Genomic DNA, 8369 nt, shown 5'->3' with positions numbered 1-8369 from the left:
GGGAAGGCCCTTGGTATTCAACCTCTTATAAAGAGACCAAGGCCTTACTCCTTTCTTTCAATCTCAAACGAGTTCGCCTTTCTCCTCGAGTTCCAACACCCAAGGCTCTAGATTTCAGGCACTTCGGATCTTCGACAATGTCCGGTTCCGACCTTCGAGGCCGATGGCTGTCCTCCTCCATTACAGAGGAGGACGTGCTAAAGCTGAGAGAGGCCAGGTTCTTGACCGGCGAAATCTCGCATAGGTTGCCTGCTCAAGGGCAGGTCATTCCTACTCCCAAGCCTGGTGAGAGTGTGGTGTTCATGTCTCACTTCCGTCGGGGGCTAGGCTTCCAGACGGATCCCTTCGTGAGGGGGCTCATGTTTTATTATGGGCTGGAATTTCACGACTTAGCTCCGGAGTCCATCCTCCATATTTCCTCATTCATCGTCGTGTGTGAAGCCTTCCTCCGTGTTACTCCTCACTTTGGACTATGGCTCAAGACCTTCAAAGTAGAGCCGAAGATGATCGAGGGACGGCACGCGGAGTGCGGAGGCGCTGTTATAAGCAGGAATGCCGATGCTCCATGGTCCGAGGGCTCTTTTCAAGAGGAGCTCGGCTTATGGCAATGAGAGTGGTTCTATATCACTGCTCCCAGGGGCACCAAGTGGGTGGCACCACCTGCCTTTCGCTCGGGTCCCCCACCACAGCTGGCGTCATGGGTCAATAAAGGACTAGACTGGGGGCCATCCAAGGACGTGCCCTTGTTGCAGGGCCGCATCAGGGATCTCTTAGAAAGAGACCTCAGCCTGGTCGAAGTGACGCAGGTCATGCTGATCCATCGAATCCTGCCCGGCAAACGTCGCCCCCTTCGCCTGTGGGAGTTCAATCCGGAGGGACCGCGAGCTCTCCAACATTTCATGGGCGCAACGCCCGCGGAGATGTATTAATTGTTCTTCGGATCACAAGCAATGTGTCCGGACTTGACCGAGGACGCAGGTCTGAGCTGCAACCGCCCGGATACTCAAGTAAGTAGCCTTGTGCCCGGACTTGCTATCCGTATATTTTGTCATAAACTTGCCCCTAAAAGAGCTGTCCTTTAAACATGAGTGGATAGCGAAAGCAAAGTTGATCAGGTGTCCGACTCCCCTCCCCGAGACCATGCTGGATCCTATGCTAGTCAGGATGTTGAAGATTGTGCCTTTGGAGGAAAGCAAGGGAGGCGACAAGGAAACTACGGCCTCCTCGAAGGAGGCTGTTCGGAAGGGAGGAACCTAAAATTCCTCTCTTCAGGGTAAGAAGAGGACCTCCTCTGAAGACCCGGAGACCATGGCCTCAAAGCGGGGGAAAAATCCTCGTCAGAGGGTCCTGCGCAGGGGGATACCTCGGCCGAATTATGCCCTCAAGGGGATCAGCCCTCCACCGAGCCGTAAGTAGAGAGAGGTTTTCTTTTTAAGAGATGAGAGAAATCCTTGCTTTATATCTGAGGAAACTAACCGAAAATTCACCTTGTAGCTCGGACCTCAGCCCTTCTCAGCAGAGCTCGTCTTCGGGGGACCTTCTTCCGGAGATGATGGAGAGCGGAACGCCTCCCCCTGTCTACTGCCTAGCGAGGCGGGCGACCCTGAGGTATCGTCGCGGAGGGTTTCTCTGAATCCGGCAGGGCCGGAAGGTAGTCGTATGGGCCCCCAAAGCCCTCCGCGTCCGGCCTTCGAAAAGGGCCACCAGACGAGTCCGGCACCGTCTGGTGCGCGGTCGGAGGGGCTGAAGGATCTGCTAGGGCGAGCGTCTATCTCAGAGGAGCACCATGCATTGATGGGTATGGTGATTGAGAGGATTTCATCCGCGGAGAGTGGATTGCACGAGGCCGTCAGGAGTTTACTGATAGGTTTTGAGGTACGTGAAATAATGTACTCTTTCTTGACAGTTGCGCATAAAGAAGATGCGCCCTGTGTAGATAGTAGCCCCTGAGACTCTGTGCGTTGTCAAAAGTGACGGTGCGCAGAGGATCATAATCCTAGGTCTAATATGCCGCCTTCATACGTAGGTGGCGAAGTGTCCAGAGGCCAGCCGGACTGATGAATTTGCCGAGCTAAAGCGGCAGCTTGACGTGGGAGATGCCGACATCGCGCTTGTCAACAAGCGGCTTGATGAGGCACAAGGTATTTAATTCCTCCGGTGGCACCTGGTAAAAGGAGCTTTATGCCAGTATCTTACAGTGTGTGTGCTTTGATGCAGATGGTGCTGCTGCCATGGAGAATCTTCGGGCGGAACTTGCCCGAGCCAAGGAGCAAGCCAAAAAAAGTGATGCGGCTGCCGGAAAGGCAATTGAAGAGCTGAAAGCCGAACAGGCTGCTCACTGCCGAAGCAAGAAGGAAATGGCCGAGATGGCCGTGAAGTTGAAGAGCGCTGCTGACCGTTGCAAGCTTCTTGAAAGAGAAGACCGGGTGGAACAAACGGACCTGGAGAAGGCCATTGCCGATGCCAAGGATGCTCGATCTGTGATGAGAGCTATGAAGGAGGAGCTGCGTCAGGCTGAAGAGATCGCGGCTCGAAAGCCCTTTATGCCGCGGAGGAAGTTTTGCGATCCTAAACATGCTCCGTTAGACCGGATGTGGAGTGCGGTGGATACCTATCTGGATTTGGCAGCGAGTGCTGCAGATGCGACCAAACACTTTCGAGATCAAGAAGATCGCAAAGTGGAAAAGCTCTTCTGGTCGCAGTTCCACAATCCAGAGCGTCCACTGTCAGTAGCCGTTCGTCTGGCCGAATGGGCCGAGCTGAATAGGTTGTCCGGACTCGCCATGAAGTGTGTCTTGAGTCATCTGCGGCCGGGGAGGCCAGAGCCGAAAAGTTATTTCAACTTGGTGCAACAGTTCCTTGGTGCGGTGCCGCATATTAATGCGATGAAGAGGTTAGCGTGCATAGAGGGTGCACGGATGGCTCTTGCCCGTGTCAAGACATACTGGGCGGAGATGGAGACCACCGCTGTTGCATCCCGAGATTCGGACGAAAGCCGAGTACCTGCCAAGCACTATTTTCAGGAAGTTCTTCAAGGCACTCGTGTAATAGAGACGCAGTGCTCGAAGGATGCTATGTTCGAATAGCATATGTTATTGTAAAACAATGTTTTGATAAATTGTAGAAGCTTTTTATACTTGTGCCTTCAAGTATTATAACACCTCCTGTGCGGCCGTTTAAGATATATGTATATATAATCTGAAAGATGGCAGTCGTCGGCTTCAGCCCCCACGCAAATAATGCGGGGGTGTTCACAGAAGGCGCATTTTCACACTTAATCCAATGTCTTGGTCCTACAAAGGAGGTGATAGCGCAGCGAACTAGGCAATCGGACTATGATTCTTTATCACTTTCACTTAGCCATAGGAGTTTGACAGTGAGGCTACTTATATAGCCCCTGGTGGCGTCTGCGCTTGCCCGAACTCGGGGCGCGTATGTGCCTGGCCGGGAAACGGCCCTTCGTTAATGCGGAGGAATCCTAAAGATTCCGATAAGTCATCGAGTGGTTGACCAGTCTCACGCTATATCATGACAGTCAGTTTTCGGCTTTCTCTATTGAGGTGCTCGCCTGGCCGAACTGGGGCACAATCGCAGTAGTTCTCCTGGTGCCGCCTTAGCCGATAGAGCGGAACGTAAGGCAGCAAAACACAGGAGCCGGGCAACCCAACATTTGACCAAAGACATGATTCGGAGCTGATGCATATAAGGCCAAACTCGCGACGCCGAACACTCCCTAAGGTATTCGGTCTTTATGAGGGCGGGCGGGACAACGCCCTTAGTTATAAGCCCCTAGTGTCTAGGTACGCGCAAAATTCTGACATGGCCACATGCCAAGACGCCAGCCTCCTCCTTGGTTATACCAAAAAACCAGGGGATGTGTATCAACAAGAGACAGTAAAAAAGGTTTACGCAGGGTCTTAATCTGAAAAGAATCCTTGGAACGGGTCCCTACTGCATGTCTGCGCCTGTGTCTCCGTTGTGCCGTATCCTGGACGGGCGCAGCACGGTGTTCATCTTTAAAAGAGAAGAACTTAGTTGAAGAAGGGTCGTGCCGAACAGAAGTTATACAAAATAAACAAAGTATAAATTGAAATGGGTAAGATTGAGCTTGATTGTCTCTTGTTTTATATGCGCGGAGCCCCTAGTACAGGGGTATACGGCTATTAAGCCTTTATCAATTATATGTTTGTGCCGGACTCGTCTAGCCGCATCCGTGGTCTTAACGACCTGTTTAGATGTTTTGGCTGGTGAAGCCATTTTATTGTGGGGCTGTTAAGGCAGCCGCACAGTCTTCCGCGCAGGAGGCGCACTCAATGTTTTCCCTTTAATGAGATGATGCCTCGTGGACCGGGCATCTTAAGCGTAAGAGACGCATAATGCGGTATTGCGTTAAAGCGGGTGAAAGCCTCGCATCCAAGTAGTGCTTGATAGCTGCTTGAGAATGGGGCGATGTGGAAGGTTAGCCTTTCGTGATGGAAGTTGTTGGGGGAGCCGAACATAACTTCTAGCCGGAGAGAGCCCGTGCAGTGGGCAACTGGGCCTGGCGTTACTCCTTGAAAGGAAGTGTTTCCATGGCGAATTCTTGTTGGGTCTATCCCCATGTGGCAGGTTGTGTCTTAATATAACAGGTTTAGACCACTGCCGCCATCCATCAGGACATTTGTAAAGTGAAGTCCGCCGATTATTGGATCTAATACCAAGGCAGTCTAGCCTGCGTTTCGTATACTTCTAGAGTAATCCTGATGGTCGAAGGTGATCGGTTTTAACAACCAGTGGCGAGACTCCTTTGGGATAGGCCATATGGCGCGCATCTCTATGGGCGCCGCTCGTTTTGTCACGTGAAGTAAGTTTACTGTTTTGACTCCTTGTGGAAAATTCTTTTGTTTCCTGGTGCTCTGCTTGTGGGGTTCGTCATCGTCCTCACTTGGTGTGTCGAGCCCCTTGTGTTCGGTGTTGATTTTGCCGGATTGCTTGAAGACCCAACAATCTCTGTGGGTATGGTTTGCAGGCTTCCCGGGAGTAGTATGTATTTGACATATCCTGTCCAAGATTTTGTTTAGGTTGGATAGCTCGTCCCTGTTATCCTGGAGGGGCGGCTTTTTCTGACTCTGCCGTGAGCTTTTGAATCCGGCATTGACTGCCGTGCTCTTTGGGCTGCTTCCCTTATTCCGACGCTGGTCCTTGCTGCGTTGGGGTTTTCCATTTCCATCTCTAACTTCGGATGTACTTGGGTCGCTGGTGCTACATCTTGCCAACCAGCTGTCCTCTCCTATGCAAAAGCGGGTCATGAGGCTTGTTAATGCGGCCATTGTTCTTGGCTTTTCTTGGCCGAGGTGTCTGGCGAGCCATTCATCTCGAACGTTATGTTTAAAAGCTATTAAGGCTTCGGCGTCCGGACAGTCAACTATCTGATTCTTTTTAGTAAGGAATCTGTTCCAGAATTTCTGGGCTGACTCTCCGGGCTGTTGAGTTATGTGACTTAGATCATCTGCATCCGGAGGGCGGACATAGGTCCCTTGAAAATTTGCCCGGAAAGCATCCTCGAGCTCTTCCCAACTTCCAATGGTGTTTTCAGGAAGGCTCTTGAGCCAGTGCCGAGTTGGCCCTTTAAGCTTAAGGGGTAAGTATTTTATGGCGTGGAGGTCATCTCCTCTGGCCATGTGTATGTGGAGGATATAATCCTCAATCCAGACTCCAGGGTCTGTTGTTCCGTCGTATGCCTCTATGTTTACGGGCTTGAATCCCGCTAGAAATTCATGGTCCAGAACCTCATCGGTGAAACATAGGGGGTGTGCGGCTCGGCCTGCTCTATGGATGGGTCTGTGTGGCTGCTGTTTCTGTCCAGGCGGGACTTGGGGCGGTGCTTACATCGCCGCTTTGATTGCTTTTCAAGTGAATGATCTCTCGTTGCATCCCTGTGTTCCTTGTCGTCGCTTCCTTTAGGTGTATCCACCATGTATACGTCATGAGATGAGGTGGCTTTCCAGTGCCCTATAGGCGTTGGTTCATGTTTGTCTCCTACATCGTCGTCCATACCGTCGATGTCTTCGGAGTCGAAGTTGAGCACGTCGGTTAAATCATCGACAGTGGCTACAAAGTGGGTGGTGGGTGGGCTTTGAATTTCTTCATCGTCCGTATCCAAACCTTGCTGACCGCAGTCCGGCAAGGGCTCTCCTGATAAAGAGAGAGACTTTAGTGATTTCAGAATATCACCGAAGGGCGAGTGTTGAAAGATGTCCGCGGTGGTGAACTCCATGATCGGCGCCCAATCAGATTCGATTGGCAGGGGCGCGGAGGGCTTGGAGTCCGGAGAGGAGTCCGGCTCCTTGGAGTCACAGGCTTCGCAAAGGACAGGGCTGGTGTTCAGCTCGATCGCCATAGAGATTGCAGCCCCCGAGGCGGTGTCCAACCACCCATCCTAGATCGGCGCAGTTGGCTCCGAATTAAGGGTCGGAGCCGATGCGGGTGCGGCCTCCAGGCCACTGTTCGGCGGCAGAGCTAGATCATGCCCATCATGACAGCGTGGCGTGCTCGGCTGTGGCTCGAATCCGTCAAAGATCATGTCCCGGTGGATGTCAGCCGCGTAGTTTAAGCTTCCAAATCTGACCTGATGGCTTGGGGCGTAGCTTTCGATCTGCTCCAGATGGCCGCCGAAGACGAAGATCTGTCCGGGGAGAAAATACTCACCTTGGACAGCGTCGTTGTTGATGATTGGAGGAGCCATCGGGCCTAAAAGTGACGACACAGAGGAACTCTCAATGAAAGCACCAATGTCGGTGTCAAAACCGGCAGATCTCGGGTAGGGGGTCCCGAACTGTGCGTCTAGGCGGATGGTAACAGGAGACAAGGGACACGATGTTTTTACCCAGGTTCGGGCCCTCTCGATGGAGGTAAAACCCTACTCCTGCTTGATTGATATTGATGATATGGGTAGTACAAGAGTAGATCTACCACGAGATCAAGGAGGCTAAACCCTTGAAGCTAGCCTATGGTATGGTTGTTCTGTTGGTCCTACGGACTAAACCCCTCCGGTTTATATAGACATCGGAGAGGGCTAGGGTTACATAGAGTCGGTTACAATGGTAGGAGATCTATATATCTGTATCGCCAAGCTTGCCTTCCACGCCAAGGAAAGTCCCTTCCGGACACGGACAAAGTCTTCAATCTTGTATCTTCATAGTCCAGGAGTCCGACTGAAGGTATAGTCCGGCTATCGGAATACCCCCTAATCCAGGACTCCCTCAAGAGCCACTCAACATTTTCATCGTGGTCTTCTCCTCGGTAAGACTCGAATGAAAAGAAAAGAAATTCAGAGAAACACACTGAAATATTTTTGGAGTTTTTGGTTTTCTTGAACAAGCAAATAAAAAGCAAAAAACCAGAAAAACTATTTACACGGGAAAGCTCCCAACAAGCAAAAGAAGAACAAGGAAATCTTTTTGGGTTTTCTTTTTAGTACTGCTACTAAGCATGCATAGAAAGTAAATTACTACAACTAATTTTTTTGGTTTTTCTAAAGTTTTTCAAACACACAAGAAGAAAGCAAGAAAATAAATCTAAGCATGGGTGATACAATGAAAAAGTGTGAACACCGACAAATAGAATGATATGTGAACATGAATATAATGTCGTTGAGAAACACGTACTCCCCCAACACTACAAAAAAAGACACATCCGTGATATTTTGGGCCGAACGAAATTTTTTTCTATCATACATATGACACTTCTATGACGATAATTGTGACAAAACCCGGTATCATCATAGATGTGGTGGGCTCCTACTTCTATGACAAAAAATCATGACAGAAAATGGGCTTTTCGTCCTGGGCGGGCCAGAGACACAGCTGCATGACATTCTTTGGGCCGTCCATGATGGAAAAAACCATGGTAGAAGCGAGGGCGAGGAAAATTTCGGGGAGTTCCCGGTTACGGTGGGAGGTCAGGGGCCGAGCGACGCGCGTTTCTCTCATACCCATACGCGCGTGTGTGCAAGGCGTTGGCTCTAACTGAACCCGAGAGAGGCGTTGGGATCTAACTGAACCCGAGCGATTGCACTGCAGGCTACGTGTTACTGAACCCGAGCTATCGATCGATGGCTGTTAACTGAACCCGATCGAGCGATTCCTTCGCTACTGCTGCTAACTGAAGCCGATCGATGGTGCCTCTGGGATGAACAGTGATCGTTGCGGGGTGTTTTGGATGAACAGTGAACGGTGGCGTTGCCTCTGGATGAACAGGACCCCGTGGTGTGGTGGAGGGCTGGATGAATAGTAGACGGTGGAGGGGTGCCCGTGGAGGGGTGGTTGAACGGGACCCCGTGGTGTGGAGGGCTGGATGAACAGTAGACGGTGGAGGGGTGCCCGTGGAGG

This window comes from Triticum dicoccoides, chromosome 3A (genome assembly GCF_002162155.2).
Source record: "Triticum dicoccoides isolate Atlit2015 ecotype Zavitan chromosome 3A, WEW_v2.0, whole genome shotgun sequence".
Lineage (NCBI taxonomy): Eukaryota > Viridiplantae > Streptophyta > Magnoliopsida > Poales > Poaceae > Triticum > Triticum dicoccoides.
Note: the sequence above shows the minus strand (reverse complement) of the source record.